Source organism: Passer domesticus, chromosome 2 (assembly GCF_036417665.1).
Source record: "Passer domesticus isolate bPasDom1 chromosome 2, bPasDom1.hap1, whole genome shotgun sequence".
In the NCBI taxonomy this organism is placed as follows: domain Eukaryota; kingdom Metazoa; phylum Chordata; class Aves; order Passeriformes; family Passeridae; genus Passer; species Passer domesticus.
Window position 1 is genome coordinate 18,509,760 of NC_087475.1, and position 21,578 is coordinate 18,531,337.

The window sequence follows — 21,578 nt, forward strand, 5'->3', positions numbered from 1 at the left end:
ACTGAGGAGGGTTTTTTCAGGACTGTATAAAGTCCTGTTTTGAAAGTTTAATCACAAAGGGGATGACTGAAATAAAAAAATTAAATTAATCAAAAAAATGATAAAAAATTTCAAAAAATAAAAAAGAACCAATCTACCACTTTGGAAAAGTTTTGTAATATAAAATCTTATATATAAAATGAAATTCATTTATGAAATCCATTAGAAAAGACTCAGTCATTCAGCAAACACTGACAAAATATGTATGTACACACAAAAAGAAAGAGAGAATGTGCTTTCTCTTTGCCTAAGCTTATATACAGTATTTTTACTGGAAATTATATCCTATGTCAAATTTCAGCACATGATAATTTGCATTATTTTTGAATATCCACAACAGAATATATTTATTTTTCTGGATTCTGTCCATATTGCAACTGACAAGGTGAAGAATGAGTTCAAGCACGAGCTGAATCACACATATCTTAAGCAGATGATTTACATGTACAATATTTTGAGAGATGAGGGATAAACTGAGATCTGTGAACTTCCTCTGGATTATGAAATATTTCATAGAGTAGCTTCTTTCCTTGAGAAAGTAGTATTTTAGTCATCACATCCTACTGTTTTTTCCCACGCACTGTGACATTAACACATATTTTCCTTTCACTCAATACCTTCAATGTAGACCAGCAGGAATGACTGATGTATTGTGCTTTTCATCCTTTGAATGGATGGACACATTTTCAAGCATTCCTGTATGCACAGGAGTGTAGAGCATAGTGACCCCTCTATTTTAGAGCAGCTGGAGGGGTAAAAAGGAAATAAATCCTGCCTACAGGCTGCAGTACATGCAGTCTCCTGGTTTAAAGTGAGCTGCAGCTCTCCCAGCAGCAGAAGCAAAGTGAGCCCCACCAAGGACTCTGCGAACAGGCAGAGCCAGTGTCAGGAGTGCTGGGAGGCTGGTTTGTCCCCTCACAGATGACAAGGGCCATCTGCAGGGCTCCCCAGGGCAGAGCCAGACTGCGAGAATGCTGGGATCTTGACAAGATCCATTCTTTCTTCCACTCCCAAACACGGTGGTAGCACAGAGCAAGTTTGCAGCCGTCAGTACACAAAACCTTCTAAGTCTACATTTAAATAAACTGAGCACAGGCGTTTGTACATATGCCAGGCCTGCTGTCTGGCTTTTCCAGCCTGAGTGACAGGGAGAGCATCTGTGCATTGCTGTAGTGGAGATATCATGCCCTGCGGGCCTGAAGGCTTAGTCCTGCTGAGCTCTTATGCCGCTTCCCTGCAAAATTCTCCTTCAGTTCCTCTGGTCTCTACGAAATCAACAGATCCAACTTCCGTCCCCCTTTCACTTTGCCAGGTTCCCCATTTTTTGCTGAGGGAAGCCAGATGTATCAAGTCTCTTTAGAATCAAGGAAGTGAACGTTTTGAAACCTGCGCCCTACAAGAGCTGGTTGTTCATGATTTTCCTTGGTCTTGTGCCATGACAGTGGAATTTTCTCCAGGTACCTTCCCGGTCTCTAATAGCTTGTCTACTGTCATTCCTTGACACTCTTGTGAATATTGCCAAGAAATGACAATATTCACAAGACTTCCCCCTAAACCCACTATTTTGAAGTCAGTGCTCCATTTTCAGGCCTCCTGCTATCCTGCAAACATCCACAGATTACAACGTTTATTTAATTCAGGGACACAGACACAATCTCTTGTTTGGAAATACCATGCACAAATGCTTTCCATGACTGGTGATGGGGCTACCAGAGATCTTCCTACAGTAAAGGCTTTTGCCACAATGTAATCAACCCCTCTTAAACTTGAAATGCTTCATGGACTGCTGTCAGATACAGTACTATCAGTAAGTATTAAAATATTTAACTTGATTTGGTAAGTTGTAATATGGTAAAATGAAATACTGAATTGTAAATGAACTGCAGACAGAGCAGAGAAAAGATACTATTTAATTCTAACTGTGGCTTCAAAAAAATAAAGGCTTTAGGCACCATCGTATTAAGGAGATAATTTCACTATTTCAGAAAGGGGATAATTTGGGGCTTCTTGAATCAGCTCTTGTCCGTGTAAATAGCATTAGCCCTTTGTGTTTCAGCTTGCATTTTGCATAGCTCAGTCTTGGGTCCCTATTCTATTGAGTTTTATATTGCCAGTCTGGCTTGATTGCTTCTCATTGGCTTGTGAGCGTCACTAACAAAACACTCAGAAAGCTGTCTGTATTGTGTCTCAGGGAATAGCTATGTACTTTTATTCCTGCTGAAAGACACTTGCTTGTCTTGTCACCAGATTACCCAGAATGTCTGGTAGAACACAAAGGACATTTAAAAAACAAGAAATGAAAAATACTGAAAATGGCCAGTCCAAAGAGCTAGGAGAGTAAATTATATTTAATCAGAACAGACAGGGTTGTGAAGATAGGGAACTGCAAAAAACAGAATAGGATGGAGAGTTTATTGTTTCAGTTCCCAGAAACTGTAAGCCCAGGCACGTACTGGAACAGTGAACCTTTTTCCTTCATGTTGAGTGTACACATGTATCTGACTGGACCAAAAAGTGTCCACTTGAGTTATGCAGCTAATTCAGTTAAATTCCACTGGAATACTGCCCAAAATGTCAAGATGTGCCAATATGAGCCTTCTGTTAAAAAAAGAAAACCAAAACACACAAAGACAAAAATAGCAAGCAAAGTCTGCTCCAGCATTTGCCTACAAATGCAGGCTCATTCAATGTAGATTGTTCTTGATCAGAATTATAGATATGTGGCACAACTAAAAAAATAATTGATTCATGATTTTATGTTAAATTAAGGCAAATCAGGCTCTGAGGGTGCTAGGGAGACACTAATTATATCTGCCAGAGGGAAAGCAAATAATACTTAGAAAGCATTAAATCAAATGCGCTCTTGAGGCTGCTGCTGTGAGTCCTTGTTCTTACAGAATGCCTCAAATTAGTTGCAAAAAGCCTCACCAGCTTCTGTAGAATTTTATTTTAAACCAAAATTAATTTAATTTTAAAATTTAATAAATTTATTCAAAACTAGATTTGAGAGATTAATATTACTTTATTTAGTGTTACTAATATTAACTCTTATTAATGAAGCACATGGCATCTGCTAGGGCCAGCAATTAATTTCTTACTCATACATCTCTCTCCTGCATCTCCTGCCAAAACCCCACGTCAGTCTGCCACCACAGCCTGCCATTCAGCTGATAGCAGTGCCTCCACAATCTGTTCATTCTTCATTTACTGCATGGGGTTGGCTGTGACCCAGCAAAACCGAGCTCATTTAAGCTCATTTCAGGACCTCAGGACCGTGCACAGTGCAGAAGTCACTAAGGCAAACTGGGCCATTGAGCAGCTCTGTGCCTGAAGGGACCACGGATCCATCCTGATCCCACAGAATTAAGTTTGGGGCTCAGAAAGATCAGTGGCACAAGGCAGACCCTGGAAGCATCCCTAGTGCAGGTGAGGTTAATGCCAACAGGAGCTGCGAGGCACCGCGGTACCAGCAGTGAACATGGACAGGTCCTCTCGAGATCACCAGGCAGGAAATAAGGCAGTGACTGGCAGCATCTTCTGCATAAGCACCAAGATTCCCAGCCCAGAGATAAGGTAATTTGTCTTTAGGTGAAAAGAGACATAGGTAACAACATCATAGGTAATTTGTCTTTAGGTGAAAAGAGACATAGGTAACAACATCATCTTCAATATTATTCCAAGAAATCTCAGACCAATATCGGTGGGAATTTTGCTGGCTGAAAGACTCACCACTGTGACTGTCAGAGGAAACTGAAACTTTTCACTGGCTATTGAGAAACTGTAATGAAAGACAAGCAACTCTGGGTGTCAGAATTCTTATTATGCTAATTTCCCATTGCTACCTTGATAAATAAATAAAGTAAAAAGTCTCTAGTAACCCTCCCCTTTTAATTATCAGACAGTGACATATTAAGTCTATTGACTCAGTGTAGTGGGTTGCATAATGGAAATGCCCTTGGAAAGGCATGCTTTTGTACCCTTCGTGTTTCTCCATCATAATTCCATAGATTTATACATCATCAGTGTGCTATTTTGGGCTAATATATTGCAAGGACATAGGGGTGGTGGCAGTTTATCAATGACTTTTTGTCCTCTTTTTCATTAGTGCTGTTTAAGAAGGCAAGCTATTTCTGTCAGGAGCTTCCTATAAACATAATGGATTTTACAGTATAACCATAATAGAGCAGTGCTATGCCTGTCCCTTCCTTGTATTAATTATGATCATATTTGCATTCAGGATGCAACCTTATGTGAATCCAATGCAAATTTCTATCTTTGAAGGAGAAAGGCACTAGCACAGCAATTGTTCAAGCTGTCCCTGGAGGTAATAAGACACTACTGCATGTGCTACCTAAGGGCAGTACCAGAGCAATAACTTTCTTGATCCACACAAATATATCCCAAGCAATGTTTCTCTGGAAATGGAAATTATGCATTGTAATGAAGATTTGGAGGTTAGTCTAGCTCTTTTTTTGTCTTTTTTTTTTTTTTTTTACCTGTACATTACCTCACTGGCATTCAGTCAGTGTTATATAAGACCATAACCAATTCACCTTAACATATTTTCTTTTCCCAATCAGTCAAAGTAGGCAGCAATCCATTTTTCATACATATTACTATTATTAAGAAGGATTTAATACTTCCTCTTGGACTGCAATCTTCCCAAAACAGCCTGGTATTTTTCATCTACCAACTTCACAAGTGACAGGTCAATAAGCTTTTCTGGTTTTTTGCCTGGGTACCTAAGTCGGCATCATTAACTTTCAAAGGCTTCAGCTCTGAAAACAACAAGAAAGGCACTTAAGTCCATTCTTAAAGCCCACATATTCAGTGAAATTAAATATATGTTTTATGTCCCTTTCAGTCAAGCAAGCATTAACTCCATCTTCAAGGCCAGACAACCATGCATGCCTGTGCATAGTCTCAACCAACAGACTATTTCTCTTGTTTAAAATACATGCACAGGAGCCCTGTTAAAGCTTGACATTTAAGTGATATAAGTACCAGAAGCGCAGAGAGATGCCTGGAAATGTCTGTCAATGGTGATAACTGCTGAAATAAGCAAATCAGAGTTCACTGGTTTTAAAAGTGCATAGCTTCAATTTCTTTTCTCTTTTGCAAGAGAGAGGCACATAGGCTATGCAATACTTCAAAATATTTAATCTTTCTGCAATCTTTGCCCTTGAAAATGGAAAAAATTAAAGAAAACTGGGGGAAAACCCCTTCAAAACATAGAAAGTTGCCTTATCCAGAGGAGATTTGTTCTTTTCTTCATTGTGGTATTGTTTGGAAAGGGATATTTTAAAAGGGTTTAATCAATTTTCTTCTTGAAACTGAATGGCAGGTGGAAGTTTTCAGGAATGAAAATTACTTAAAATTGTGAATGATAGGTAGACACAAAAATTCTTATAAAATAAAGCTGCCATATCTCCTGGTGCCATCAGACCCAACATGTAAAATGAAAGTGCAGATTTATTTTCCAGGTGAACTATAAAATGTCCTTATAATAGAAGGTCTCCATGGAGCACATCAATAGCTGCAGCAAGAGCCAAGAGCAGTGACATCCCAAGTGTCAGGGCCCTGAGGGTACCAACAGGGCTTGAATACCTGCTCCCATCACCATCTCCACCTTTCAGAGGCTCAGGAGTCCCATTTCAACCCCACCTGGGCCCATCCATCCCTGATCCAGTGATTGTCACAAGTCCACCAGGGAATGGGCAGCCTGCACTGTCCCCTGATTATAAGCAGGTAGAGCTGGCAAGAATTCCATCCCACAGATGTATGTGTCTCTGACGTAGGTGTCCAACCTGTCCATCCCAGCAGTTCTCCTGAAATGCACCTCTCTTTTGCCATTCTCATTATGACATGTCAGAAAACACTCCGTTGAAGAGGACCTCATGGTGCTCTGCTGTGCCTTTGTGAATTGCACGCAGCAGGATTTGCAGCTGAAAGACAGACCCTAATGACACTAATTTAGTAGATTCACAGTATCACTGGAGTTTTCCAACTGCTTTTAAACCATGCTTTCATTAAGCATCTATTTGTAAGCTCATCACTTAAAGAAAAAAAAGATATAAAATGTGTAAAGACGCTTTCAGAAAATTACGTATATATATATATGTATATATATGTGTGTGTGTATATATATATCTGTATTGATCCATAATGGTTTTGAAACATTTTGAAGAAAGAACTCTCGTTTTCTCATAAATATATACACAGAAAAGGACACACACACACAGAGAAATGTACAAGCATACACACACAGGCTCTTAGATTTTATTTTTCCAATAACAAACCAGGCTGCTTCAGGCTTTCCAAATTCAGTTAGATGCCCTTTGCATTGCAGAGCTTGCCCAACCCATCTGTCACACAGCCATCCTCAAAGTGCATGTATTAAAATTTAAGCTAGGTTGTTTACAAATAGTTCCAAGGCTGTCCCTTTGTGGAAGTACTGGTTTGCAGAACATCTGTTGCTTTCGATAGTCAATACAAAGACATTTGTTTCATCTGAAAGCAATGGCAGTTCCCTGTGCTATAACCATGCTCCCATGAATCAAAAGAAATATGTTAAGGCCATCCAGCCATTATTAATCTTTTATCTGGGGACTCTGCCTTTCTCTGATCACATATTTATGAGCATTAATTTTGGCTCGATTTGTAATGGCATGTTCTCTGTGATGATTTTCACAAATGGAAAGACAGAATCTGAATGGGCAGAATGGCTCAGTGCAGACTTATCAGTAGTTTTGGCTTTGTTTCTGTACATCCCCATTGATCCATTTTGTTGAAAAAACAAGTGACTATCAACTGTGTCACTTCTCTTTGGCTATCACCATCAGATAAACTGAACTCCAGCAAGCAGCACCAGCCTGGTCTATAGTGGTTTTTTTTTGTTTTTTCTTAAAACTTGCCCTTTTTGTTTCTTTCATGTTTTATTGATGTTGGTCAGACTTCAATATAAATCTAGACAATGTTTATATTAAATATTGTTAAAGTTACATCAAGGTAAGGCAGCCTAAAAGTTAGAAGTGAAAAACATTATTAAAGTCTTCGTTACCAAAATATTTTGTTTGCAAATTTATTTTTCTTATCCATATCACATATCTGTAAAGCTCCAGGATTAATGAAGATGTCTGAAATTAAAAAATAAGGGCTTGATTTTTCTCTCAGATAAATTTGTAGAGAGGGTATTGTGTTGGTTCATTCTGACTTTGTAGACTGTCTTGAAATAGATCACAGCATGCAAAGCAGTATGAGTTCAAGTAAATGCTATTTTGAAATGGTGTCTTCAATAAACTTCTCATTGTAAAAGCTACTGCAACTTCTAAAGTCAAAGCATCAGGACCAAAACTGTGTAAGGATGTACAACAACAACAAAGCAATGAAAACATTTCTAGTTCATGTGATCCTCTCAAAATCTGTGAATGACATGGAGATCATCAGAGAAACTCCTAATCATCAAGTTTATGAAAGTTTTAAATTTTAGGATTAGGAATTAGCTGGGGTGAATGAGTAAACAGATTATATGTCAGGAAATTCCCTCAAGCTTCAGAGATGCATTAGTATACTCTGCTGCTTACCCTTTGCAGGGAATATGTTACATTCAGGGAATAATGAATCAATAAAAGAATCAATTTACAAGAAACATCTGAGAATCTGGAGAATTCCTCCTGAAAGACTGCACAAGCTGAGACTGGATATCCTATTTCTGAGGAGGCATGGCCACAACATCCTGGGAGAAAGATGATAGTGTGTACTAGCTTGTTAATTTTGATCATGGAAGACAAGTCATTGGAACAATGATCATGGTAGAGTTGCCTGCAATTAGATAGGAAAAATGTGTTTGGAGAGGAAGGATCTTGACCTTACCTGACTCTAAAGGGTAAAATTTAAAAAGTGAAATAAAAATCAGTTTCTTTTAAGAGGAGCTTTGAGAAATTAATTAAAAAAAAAAAAAAGCTAGGCAGCATTGAGTATTAAATTAAGCTAATGTCTTTCTTTTTTGGTTGTCCCCCTTAAGATTGGCATGAGAGATATTTAAGCTGGGATGTGTTAGCCCCTTCTGGGTCATATACACAAAGCCAAGCTTCTTCAAAACATTTTTTTGAAAAATAAAGAACAACAGATAAAATATTAAATTAATAGTATATATCAGCTGAAAAGAATTCAGGATATGGAAAACTTCATTGCAAAATCAGATGTTTATTCAAACAACACTTGGACAGAACATCTGCTTGTGTGTTCTCACAGACAGGTTGGGCTCTTCCTCATTCCACCCCTCTTACTTATTCCTCAGAAAGCACAGCTGGCTGTTCTTCCACTACACAGCAATTTCTTCAGTGGACATTGCATGAGAACATCACACTGTTGTGCTGAAACTTGGCCCTGCATTAGGCATTTCAGACATGCTAATAGGTTGTGTCTTGGTGCCTTTTAGCTTTTCACAGACCTAGAATATTAATGAACAAAAATGGTATTAAGGCAGTGGTCACAGAGGAGAATAATTGAATAAGAGCCTTTGAAGGCTACAGCTCCAGTGCTTGGATTAGATTGAAGGATTCCTTCTGCCATAGTATTTTCTGCTCCTTTGCCTTCACAATGGAAATACTGGTAATCATCATTCATTCCAGCCATCCCAGCCATTTCCTCTGATGCATAGAAATCATTCTGCTTCTTCTCTCATGCACACATCAGACTACAGAGGCCGTGAGAGGAATACTGCCAGATTCCACCTGTAAAGGAGAAGAAATGGGATGTCTAGAAGGAAACCTGAATTGCTGCTTGATTGGAACAAATGCTCAAAATATGTCATTTCCACCAGTCAGTAATTTGAAAGGTTTTCTTTCAATTTGTGATTTTTAACATTTGTGTAAAATATGCTACCATTTGAAAATTAATAAGGTAATTTTTCATGTAAGAATGTAAAAGCAAGAAGACTGCCATTTCATGCATCTATTTCTTTAAACATATTTTCCAATTAGAAACACTATCAGAAGCAACTCACTCTTGTGGCCATCAGATGCAGTGTAGTGCAGCAACACTGGGATCTGTGAGCTCCCAAACACAGTCAGGGAAAATCCTGAGGCACAGATCGTGCTCTGGGCAAGTTCAACATAATTAATTAATGAAGCTGAGAGCTCCAAAGGTTCAGCGTTTGAGAATTCTGGAAGGAAAATTGACAAAAGCTCCTTTAGTTATAATTATCCATTCAAAATGTTAAATCTTTGTTTATAATTTAGAAATATCAAAAAGCCTTATTGTATTTTTCCATCATGCTTTATTTTTCAGCTCAGAACCAGTGGCAGAGTTGCAAACTGAATTAAAGCTAGGAGGAGGAATGAACTGTCTTCATGCTATAACCATTTGGATTTGTAGCTACAAAGGCCTTTCCAAGAGAATAAAAGGTAACTTAATTTATGATATTATGATGAAAATGGAGAGAGAAATAAAGTGATAACTATTTCAGTTTTCAGACTTCCAATGGCAATTTTATTTTGCTGTAAATATATCACCTTCCTACATCTGACTCAGAAGCTAGCTTGTTAAGTGCTCAGAATGGCTGCAGGCTAGAGAAACCTGTGGGTTATGAAGAAGGAAGCCCTTGTGGACTTCTGTTCTTGCCGGGAATAACAAAGCTAGGAAAACAGATCTCTTAGGCTAGGGTTGAAGTTCAGAAAGTATTCTCTTCCAGGTATAAATACAAGTTCCTTTACTCTTAGAAATCACAAATATATGTGGATTTCTGAGTAATTATAAGAAAATATTATCAATAACCTTTAGCAAAGTTATCTAATATTTTACACTATAGAGCTACTATAGAAGTAGCATTACTGATTCTCTGGATGAACTATTCCACATAGAGAGATTTACAGAAATTGAACAAGTTAACCACCTTCAGTACCCTGTAGCAATGTATAAATCCAGAAACTGGTTTTATGTGTGTGTGGTTTGGGTGAGTTTTTTTCCTCCCTCAGCATTCATCCTTCACCTTAAAGGTTATTGTCAACTGCTTTGAATTTTGTGCTGTCTGTAGGAGTAGTTAAAGTTCACTTTAGGGTCACTGCTTTAAATACTCCATGCTGGAAAATCTCTCATTTCCTCATCTCCTGATATTTCCTCTTCAGTTTCCATTGGTGAAGTGCACTCTTATCCTTAATTAACAGAAGTGCACCTATGGCACTGAGCAACAGGGTTTCTAGACAGCTAATGAATAGCTGGGGTTTTCCCAGCAGATCATTTAGAGTTTCATTCTTCTCATCAGAATGACTTGAAAGTTTATCCTCATGGATAAAATTAGGTGATGAGTAGAAAAAATAAGCCAATAACCAAGAAAATTATTTGGGTACATACCAAAGTTAAAAATCTACTGGAGTGTAGCTGACCTCATTCAGAAGAAATAAAACTGACCCAAGAGAAGCCAACTGGGGAAATAGGAAGCCACCACTGGCATTGTGAAGAAAAGAAGACAGAACAGAAAAAAGGGAATAGGAAGAATAATTACCAGATGTAACAAAAGTCTCATTAATGTCTTCAGCTAATACAGAAACAGGAAAGAAAGCAGTGAAGTCACTATGCCTAGAAGTGTTCAAGTAACTACTTGTCATGGCACTAAGTGCTGTGGTTTAGCTAACACAGGGGTGTTCAGCCAAAGGTTGGTCTTGGAGCTCTTTTCCTACCCTAATGATCCTTAATGAATTAGCAAATCTCAAGACAAGATGAGCTAAAACTAAAATGAAGCAGCAATGAAAATAAATTAAAATAATTATTTGAATAATTATTTCCTACCATTTCACAACAAAATTGTACAGTCTCTAATCTAGTATGAGAAATTTCAAGTAGTGAGGACAGGCCATGCAAAGAAATATGAGAAGCTGGAACACACTGGCAAATTGAACAACAACAACTCATTACCACTGGCAGATTCCTTCCTGAAGACCAAAGTTGCTGAATACAGAATGTATTTCATAAAATACAGCTAAAAAAGTATGCAGTCTGTGGTTAAAATGAGCATCATTGCAGGCCTGCAGGTTAGCAACTGTTCTAAGTCTAAAAAAGTTACTGGGGTCTAGGGAATCACAAACCACAGTATTTCACTACTAGTTGATCTTGTTAAAACAATAATTCAAAATAGTCTTTTTTAAAGATAATTCTTCTAAAACATGATAGAAACATGGCAGGAACAGCAACCCATGTAGCAAGTCTTCATCTCTCTTCAAGAAGGCAAGCAGGAGGATCCAGGTAATTAAGAAGAGGCTGGTCAGCCTCACCTCCATCCCTGGGGAAGTGATGGAGCCCACTGCTGTGATCAGTGGTGCCAAGTCCAGCTGGCAGCCATACCCAGCATCATCCCTCAGGGGTGGGCACTGGTGCAGTTGTTTATCTGCTTTGGTTCCTGTAGCAACACAATTCAAAATGTTTCTCTGTCTGAGAATACAGGGTGAGAATTGTTCTGAAAAGTGAAAATTATTATGGCTTGTTTTGAATGGAGTGACAGGTTAGAGGAATAATGAAGTCAGTGAAGGACTATAAGCAAAAAGAAGAAATATTGACAAGGTGTCAATATCAAACAAGACAGGCATATTCCAGCTGGTGCAAGAAATACTACTCAATTGTTTGAAATTTTCCATACCTAGATGAATCAGTCAACACCATGTTACTAGCTGTATTAGAACAGAAAACACTGCAATCACTAAAATAATGGAAGGAGGATGAATGACAAAACAATGAGAAGAAAAGAAAAACTGGGTCAGGTTTTAAATAGGTAAACTGTGAAGGGAACAATTCAAAACATAGATATTCACCTGTGTGAAGTATTTTAAAATATATAGCATTAAAAATATTCAAACTTGTGCCTGAAAATCAAAAGAGGTATCTGCTTGCAATGTGGTATTGCTGTATAAAACACTGTGATTGCAGGGAGTGATAGTCTTGCAACACATGTCACAGAGATAAAATCTGCTGTTTATCACAGTGGCAAACATCAGCTGCTACACTGCACACATATTGAAGCACTTCTGCAGCAGAAAGATGGCTGTGAAGAGAAAAGAAGAGGTGATTTGGATGTTTCTATTGCATGAAGAGCTGCTGGGAGCAGAATATTACCAATGTGTTTTATAAACCCTCCCTTGTGTTAGTACCTGGAAGACCTCTTGGTCACACTAGGAGACATGAAAATCTGTACAAGTAGGGCTACATAGCAAAATGTGATTAAAATAAGAGCCCTCCTCTCTTTCTCAGAGCATTGACAAACAACAAAATTCAACCTGCATTCCACATATATTGACATTTTTAATTCTGTAACTAATATTTTCTAACCATATATTCCATCTTTTATGTGACAGCCTATCAATGACCTTCCTTCCTTCAAAGGAAGAGTCTTACCAAAGAGTCTTACAAAAGGCTCTTTTTGCCTTTTTTGTGTTGGACCATTCTCAGGATGAGGAGTCTAAGGGTGGAACCTTACTACAGTCTTCAACCCTCTAATGGGAGGCTAGAAAAAAGAAGTAAAGAAGTGTCACATTTGTCTTGAAGATACATAGTGAAAAAGATGAGAGACGAAAGACACGTTGCAACAAGGAGAATTCTGCTTAAGTATTAGGAGAAAATCTTCTGACAGGAAGAACAGTCAAAACTGGGACAAGTTCTTCCACAAGGGCTGTGGAATCTATTTCCTGAAGAACTATTCGGGATTTCCCTGGGAAAGGCCCTGAGCAATATGATCCAACCTGTATCTCACTAAGCTCAGGCTTGCTTTAAGTTCCCTTTCACGAGTAATTCTGTGCTTCTCACGCCTCTCTAGAGGAGAAACCCATCTGATTGACACCCTTCATAAGGCAGCAGTGCTGACAGGGTGAAAGTGGGTGACACATCTGGGTGCAGACAAGTCCCCAGTTCAGCTGAGAGGTGTCCCATCACTGCACCCCACTGCACTGCCCCACTCTGCAGATGACATGGCTTTTCCATTCTTGTATTCAGAGTAGGATTCTGCCCATTTGCCATGGTCATGACAAAAGGATTTGAAAAGTGATAATCAAAAACTAAACAGGGGAAGAAGACTACTCCTTACTGCCTGTCTTCAGGTTTATTTTGCTTATTTTTAATAAGATCATCTTAATTAGGAAAAAAAATAATTTCCTTGACAAATATATGGTCTGATTTCTCAGCAAGGACTTCCTTTGCTTACAGCTTACTTAAGAATATTCATTTTTTACACTTCCTTATTTCTCCCACTAATAAACCCCCTGTTATTGCAGGGGCTCAGCTGCAATAAATTGTCACTAATAAGAAGATTCACAATGCACATCTGAGATATTTTTATGTATTTCTAACAGCTTATGGCAGTAATAACAGCAAGTTTTACCCACATCATAGGTCTAATATGCAATCACAAAATTAGCCTTTCTTGACAAATGGCAAGGGCTCTGCCTGGTATCAGGTTGAATTCAGCACAATGTTAAAAAGGAATGTGCTCCAAAAACCAAATTGCTACAGATGTAGCAAAATAGCATCAAGGATTCCATGGAAAAGCGGATTTAACAAGAGCAAAAAAAAGCTCACAATTCTTTCATACACTACAGACATTCACGGACAAGATGTATCACTCACACATGAATACAAACCACTCCATGGAAAAAAGGGCAAGGTTGATTCATGAGCACATGATGTTATTCTGTTACTGGGAAGAGATCTACAGGAACGACTTGGATTTAAAGCAGTAAATAACATGATTTTTGTGCCATTTTCCAACATAGCAGGGGTTTGGGAGTTGTTCCTTTTTTATCTTGTGCTACAACAACTAAATCCCTTATTGCTCCCACCACCACAGAAGGTAGAGAGACAGGAGTTTTGCAGTGGTTCCCTGTAAGACCCAGGCTCCCCAGTTCCAGGAGCAGGAATTGGAAACACTGAGCCCATCTGACAAGAGCTTTTGATCACAGAAAAAAGAGAGGAAAACCTGTTGTCACTCTTTTGCTCCTGGAAAGCTCTGGATACTAGACATATTAAGAACTGTGAGCCAGGGTTAGACATTTCCTGCCACGACTTCTATCATTCTGTCTGGAATAAACAGCCTCCAGTCAACAGAGTAGAAAAGAAGTGGCCTGCTTGGTTCCTACAGAAGTCAGTAGGAGTAATGACACTGACTCCAATGGGCCTTTAATTGTCAGGAAAGGGCAGCTTTTGAAGAGACAGTTACTGCTAGAGGTCTGAGAGTGTTATTTATTTACCCTTAAGGTTAATCATAGCCCCTGTGTACCATTTCATTCTTCCATTCTGTGGTATATACCAAACACTTCGTGGAACTGTGAGCACAGGAACAAATCACAAACAAGGAGGCATAATTAGTGTGCTAATGTCTCAGCCACTCACCAGGCTGATCATTATCAGACTAGATAATTTCCCTGGTTATTCTACTGCTTTTTCAAAATGAAGGGGGAAAAAAGAACACTATGTCCTCAAAACAGGGGACAGATTCTCTCACATTTAATCATACTTAATAACACCATGTCCCACAAGCTCTTCATGCAAGGCAGCCAAGAAAAGGAACATTTCTTTCAAGGAACATGGGCTTTGATAAAGCAGATGTCTAGAAAAGTGTGAGCAGGCATGGAATAATAAACCTTAATGATGCTTCATGACCTCTTTTTCACATGACAGCAGTGACCTCACCAGCCACCTAGAATGGTGATGTGCAAATTCAGAAGTACCAGGGTGAGAACACCTGCCCCAGGTATTGCAACCTCTCCTAATACTTGATGAACCAAAGTGTTGGTCTGTCTCTTTGAAGTGGTGCTATGAGACATTTTTAAGATATTTCAACAGCTGCGTGCCCAGTTTGACTTTGTGAATGAAACTATAACTTCTTTCACAACATTTTGCCTCCCACACAAGGGAAAAGAAACACTTGTCAGTCTCTAAATAGGTCTAAGTCTAGAGAAAACTGGACCCTCACACTAAGGTGTTTCTTACTCCCAACCAATTCCCTAATTCAGACTTTTTCACCACTTCAGAAGGATCCTGAATATCCTGCTTTCATACTGAGGATAATTTCCTTGGCATTGCAAGCAGAACGTTCAGAAGTCTCATTACAAAGAGGCTCTCTGAGCAGCAGAGCCTGTAGCCTCACACAGAATCTCAATTCCTTTTTTAATCTGCACAGATAACTGAAAACCTTTCAGGCAACAACATTTAATTTTTTTTTCTTTTTGGGTATTCCCTCAGCTGGAAATGTTAATCTCAAAACTCATACTTTTCTTTTTCTAACATCTTCTGGAGGGTTGTTTTTCTTGATGCTTCTAAAATAACAGTGTTTTTTACCAATTAATCTTTGAAATTGTTTTCCAGAACAGTCTCTTTTTAGATCTCTTGCTGTTGTCAGTTTCCTCATGACAATATCCTGATTTTATCCTCCACCTATGCTTTCTTTCTAATGTGACACTTCAGGTTATATCATTAAACTTTTCAATAGATATTCAGAGGTAGGAAAATGTAGGCACAGAGTCTCTCCTTTATCTTCTGATGTTCTGACAGCAGATAAATTCAGATTGCTTCCTTTGCTTTTGGGGGTGTTTGGAACAACTTTAGAAAATTTTCCAGGTAGCAAGGTTTGGATTTTGTATAAGATGGAAGCACTTTCTAGCTCCCCTTTGGAACCAGCTTGGGTGTAGGTGCAGAGCTCACCCCCAAGAAAATACAACAAGGCAGGAGGATGAGAGGTCACACCCACTGTGAGCAAACCCCACTGGGACTGTCCAGCTTGTCAAAGACACCTTTATCACTCCCATGTGGTTATATCTCTGCTGTCAAATAACCATGCCCAGTCAAGGGATTTGGATAGAGCTACTTGGTGGTAAGGTGAGTTTAGACTGGGGACTTGTGATTAAATAACTCCCCTAAAATCCTCAACTCCCCATAACTTTAGGTTGTTAGATATAGTGACAAAATTACAGCAAGTTCAGTACTCAACAAAGATTCAACAGTCAATACTTCTAAAAAGCACTAATTCACCAAAACCAGATTCCATTCTATGTGACCAAGAGCAGAACTTAACCATTTTCTCTTCTTTCCAGTAAATGTTCTGGCTGTTGGCTTATTCATGATCTGATTTAGGTATATATGAATCACACAAGCTCTGATCCAGTTCCTTTCAGCTCAAAGTTCAGGTAAATTCAAGGGTAAAGACAGGCTCCTTTCCATTGGTGAAATGACAAAGGCACTCCACCACTTACTACAGTTTTAGCTGCTTGACACCAAAGAGCCTGACCACAAAACATAGGCAGTCCATGGTATGAACCTGCAATATCAGTGTGGAGCCTCTCTCTTTACAGGAAATTTTTTAAAAATATAACAGCTGCCAGGTGACAACTCCTGTCTCTGTTCCCAAGGGCCAAACAAGCCTTGGCCAGAAACTATGCAAAGAACAGCTCAGCTTCTGCTATTGTGTTCCAGAAATGACATCACAACTCAGAACAGGGAAGCCAGCTCTACAAAGCACCAGCTCAAAACATTATTGACACTTTAAAGTCTACAGTACTTAAAGGACCAGTTTTTTCTAATTTTCTGCAGTAGTAGTCTGATTTTCTTGCTGACATTTTATGTGAATGAATGGAGTCTATCTATCCTGACAGTCCTCACATCATCTTTTTCAGGGGTTTTGCCCTAGTTTCCTAGAGAGGTTCAGCAGCTCCATGGTGAAATGACAGTAGAGCTGATAAATGTTGCAAAAAGATCTTACAATATTACCAGAGCTAATTTGTACATGCAAAGATTTGAAAACTTACCTGGCATTCAGACAGATGGAAAGACCTCTGCAGCATCACTCCAGCACAAAACCTCTGTGGTTTTAACACAGCTGATACCAACAGAGTGGTATAGGGGCTTGGGAAAAAAAAAAGGTAATAGTTATTTACAGAGCTATGAAGCACTTACTGACTTCTACCAAAAAGGCACTAGTTTCTCTCTTACAATGATAATTTCAAGCAGAAACACACAAACCTCTACACCCTTCACAAACCTAAAAAACCTGTACTAACCTCTGAATACATAAGGTGATGGCACACAGATCTAAAGAAATTTATTCTTTCTTATCTCTACATATGTTTCCTACTGGGCCACATGGATCAAAGGGATATCTAATCAGAGTAATACCTAATGGTAATGGTCATTGAAAGGAGGTTGAAGAGTTTTTCCTTTAAAAGGAAGCAAATTCTACATTTTGGAAGTGAGTAATTTCAGTATTAACATTATTATTAATTTCAGTATTAACAGTATTTGCACTCTATATCCTCACTGAAAAGGTGAGTTCTTTGATATCCAGCCTGCCAGAAAAGCTGATTTGCACAATTTTACACACTCTGAGCTGTCAAATACACTGTGGAAGCATTTTTCTGAGTGAAAAAAATAGCACTCATTTAAGAAAAAAAAAAAATAGGTAGACATTTTATTTGTTCAAGTAAAATTCTCATTCCAGTGTTCTCTCTCTTTTTTGCCAAGGCTTCTACAACTCTGTCTGAATGCTGGGTAGATTAATTGGTTTAATTAGGGTTTTAAAGAAACAATGTCTGACAAATTATCTTTCTCCACTCTGTAGAGTTCATTCCTGTTTTCTGACCTGGAAAATTCTATTGTGATCTTAGAATTCATACCTATTTAGCTTTACTATTTCTATTTGTTTTTATCCTGACACCCAAACTTGATGTCTCAGGTCTTTCACTGGAAAAGATATTAAATTATGAATCCATACCACTTGTTGCATCAAGAATAGTATAAATGTTTTTCATTGAAATTAAAAGCAATATTGAAATATTGAAAGCAACTTATATCACCCAAAGGTCACTTTCCTGTGAAGGAGTTGCAATGAATTAAACCCATTAATGAAAGAAATGGGCATTTTTTTTCAGCTGGAAGGCCAAAACATTGCAAATCATTCACCTGGAAGTCCCCATACCCTGCATAAAACACACTGTCTGTAATAGTCTGCACATCTCTGGATACGTGTAAGTGCCATTCAGACAGAGACAAAGGAATATAATGAATTTTTGGGTTTGCTTTGTTGACTTTTAAGGGAACAGTGGGTTTTAGCCTTGCCAAATTCCAGATGCAAATTTTTTCTGCATTCTCCAGTGCAGTGGTCTAATCTGCAGCACAGATGTAGATTTATGCTGAGTGCAGAGCATACCAAGGCCATGGATTTTGCTGAATGCCTGAGCCATCCGCTTCTCAAAAGCATTTGAAGATTGCCAGGCCCCCCTTCAAAGAGTGAGTTCTTCCTTCATATAGGAGAAGACCCAGTAACTCTGTTATTGGTTATTACACCTTGAAAACAACATTCCATTTTCTATTCTTTTGACTGAATTCTCTGATATACTACATTTGGTTTATATCTTGCTGATACTGAAACATTATTAAATTTCCCCCCTCAAATTCACTGCTGATGTGGATGTGCTAAACCAGTTTTTTAATTCTTGGAGAAAATAATATACATTTTTCTATGTATTATGAAATATATATTTATAAGCTTTTTTTCTTATGAATTTTCCATTACAATCAAGTCTATATTTTCTGATTTTTTTTCTCATCTGCAAAACAAATGCATTTGCCAGATATCAGTGATGTCAAAGGTTTGTAGGAGTAGGGTTTTCATAGCTGACCTCCAAGTACCAGTTCTTTCCTGTCCAGAAAAAACACTTTTCTGTCAAACTGTGGGATCGTGTCGGGTCACTCTCCCCTGCCCCTGAGTTGGTATGGTCCCAGGACATCAACGTGTTGTCTATCATCCTTCACTCCTCCCAAGGTTTGCTAGGTTCCTCCCCAAGTCCCTGTCTGTCACCCAGCGGATCCTTCCCATCTTCTAGAATCTTCTAAGAGATCTGTTGGGTGATTGGTCTAGGGATTGAGGCCACTCCCAGTTACTATCCCCATAGGCATTTGCAGTTGTCAGTTAATGTTATGTTACACCCCCCCCAGCTCCCTGATTGGTTGTTCTGTTCCCTTTATAACACGCTGTCGGGCTGTTTCCTCTGTCTTTCGGTGGCATCTCCCTTGGAATTAAATCCGAACTGTGTTTCCCCGGAAGACCGTCTCTCTCCCTTTATTCCTGCGGGCTGCAGTCTCTGCCTCATATCCGGAATTCCTCGTCACTCAGGGCTTCTACGCCCTAGGCGCACCCCTGCTCCCGAGTGGATACTGGGGGCGTCACAGTGCTGCCGGTGACGCTGGCCTTAGCCGGCCGGGATTTCTGTTGAGGTCAGCCCACCGCTGCAGTTTGGCGCCCAACGTGGGGCCTTCCGAGAAGACCACCGGACCCACGGACGAGGATCCCGGATCCCAGGACTCAGTCCGCTTGGATTTGGACTTTCCTCTTGGCCGTCAAGCTACCTCAGGGTGAGCAGACCCCGTTTTAGGGGTGGCGCTCCCCGGGGATCGAGACCGGCAGCTCCGAGCACCCAGGAGTCGGTCTCCCCGCAGGATCCACCCGTCTTGGACTTCTCCCAGACTGTCGCCAAGTGTGAGTTCTTCTGCCTTTCCCTCTCTCTTCGTCTCTCCCTCACCCCCGTCTTTTTAAATTCACGTGAATTTTCTCTTGCGGTTTCATCCGCCTCGGTCGTTTTGTCGACCCAATTTTCAAAATCCTGCAGGTCTTTTTTTTCTCTACCGGCGGTGTCCGGCGGCGGGGTTTGGCGACTGTCGTTTTTCTATTCCTCCTTCCCTCTCTGCTTTTCCAAGGCGGGTGGGCTTGGGTTGTTGTTTGATTTCATCGTTATGGGTGCCAAGGTCTCAACAACCCAAAAGAGACTTGTTCGCAAAGTTCGGGGAGTTTTAGTTGTTGGGGGGTTTGAAAATGTTGATAAGAAAGAAGTTAAGATGTTGGTCGCTTGGCTCCTCTCCCAATTCCCTGCCACCGACCCCGAGCAGATTCTTAACTATACTTTTTGGTCCCATGTCGTTTTAAAAGCCAATAGTATGTGCCGCTCGGGGGATTCCAAAATGCTAAAAATTGCGTACTTATGTTCCACCATTCGGGACCTTTTAAGATCACACAGACAATTGGGAGAGCCGCCAACCACATCTGAGTTTGTCCCCAGTTCAGTTGCATGTTCTTCCCCTGCCCCTCATTCCTCTGCCTCTACCCCAAGATCAGGGATCCTGAAGAGAGCAGCCCGTGTCGGCAGCACGCAGGAGCCCTACCATCTTCCTGGCTCTCTTCAGGACGTTCCTTCCCCCCGCCCGAGGAGTCCTGGCCAGACTCTTCGGGATTCTTCCTGCCCTCCTTTTTCCCCAGTTAAATTCCTTAAGAGTTCCAAAACCGTTCGTTTCCACCCTCCTCCTTCCCCTACCCCTTCAGTAGATTCGCAATTTCAAAATGGCGCCGGCGAATCTCAAGATGGCGGGGGCCACGTGCCCTTTCCCGCCAAAACCTCTCCTTCTCCCCATAATCCTTTTCGGTCGCCCCGAAATCCTTTTCGTTACCCTGACTCCTCCCTTTCCTTCCCTCCTTCTGCTCCGCCCTTGCCTCCGCCCATCTCTCCGCCCTCTGCGCCATCTCACACTTGCTCCGCCTCTGAGGCGGGGACGATGTCATCTGTCCCCGCCCCCGTCGCTGGCTCCTCCTCTTCCGCCCCGAACCCTGGTTCCCACGCCCCATCTTCCGGTTCCCACGGTCCGTCGGGTGCTGGGTGGGGGGGCTGGAACCCGGGACCCGGGGGCGCTGCCTACTCTCTCCGCGGCCCCGGTCACATACATCCCGGGGAGGGAGGGGAGGACCCAGGCCCAGTGGACCCCATTCTCTAATCAGACGATCAAGGAACTGTGCAAGGCCCAAAAGGATTACTCCCGGGAGAGTGAGTTCTTCCGGGGGATCCTGAGGGCCACCCTCACCGATGTTGTAATCATCCCCGCAGATTTGCGGCGGATTTTTTCCTGCCTGCTGAGCCCCTCGGAGTTCCGTCTCTGGGAGGCTAATTGGAAACGAGAGATAAGCAAGGTTTTGCCCCAATTATGGCAAAATGCAGGCACCGCCGTGGACACGGAGGGGGGGATGATTACTACAGAACACCTTAGTGGCACTGGGGACTGGGCAGACGGGAATTACCAAGCTTGGTACATCCCTTCAGAGGCTTTAAAATCAACTACGTCAGCAGCCTTAAAAGCTTTCACCAGTCTTAGATCACCAACTACACCTCATATTCCCTATTCTAAGATAATTCAAGGAGATAATGAACCCTTTCTTTTATTTACTGAGAGATTACGGAAAGCAATAGATATACAGGTGAAAGACGAGTCTACGCGGGAGGGGATCCTGACAGAGATGGCGGCCACCAACGCTAATCCTGCCTGCAAGGCTGCCATCCTCAGCCTCCCTTTCGACCCGCCTGCTGACCTGACGATGATGCTGGAGGTGTGTGAACGGAAAGTGTCAGTCCTTCCGGAGAACCCTCCTCGGGGACAACATCATACACCTCGGAGGGTCGCCGCAGCCGATGCTGTTCCTGTCGGAGAGGAGGATTCCATCGTGACCCCAGTTTCTCATCGGACACCTC

General features: G+C 40.6%; 2 long non-coding RNA genes across 3 annotated transcripts; both read right to left on the reverse strand.

Moving 5' to 3' along the window:
- Positions 1 to 4,639: 4,639 nt before the first annotated feature.
- LOC135295222 (uncharacterized) lies at positions 4,640 to 5,879 on the reverse strand. Its single transcript, XR_010357250.1, has 2 exons — positions 5,704 to 5,879; positions 4,640 to 4,817 (listed from the first exon to the last, which is right to left on the reverse strand). It is a non-coding gene; the product is annotated as an uncharacterized LOC135295222 (long non-coding RNA).
- Positions 5,880 to 8,591: 2,712 nt separating this feature from the next.
- On the reverse strand, positions 8,592 to 21,302 carry LOC135293467 (uncharacterized). Of its 2 annotated transcripts, XR_010355588.1 has the most exons (4): positions 20,509 to 21,302; positions 16,821 to 16,917; positions 9,047 to 9,205; positions 8,592 to 8,774 (listed from the first exon to the last, which is right to left on the reverse strand). It is a non-coding gene; the product is annotated as an uncharacterized LOC135293467 (long non-coding RNA). The 2 variants fall into 2 exon arrangements; XR_010355589.1 differs by lacking the exons at positions 16,821 to 16,917; positions 20,509 to 21,302 and adding an exon at positions 16,269 to 16,418.
- Between the last annotated feature and the right edge of the window lie 276 nt (positions 21,303 to 21,578).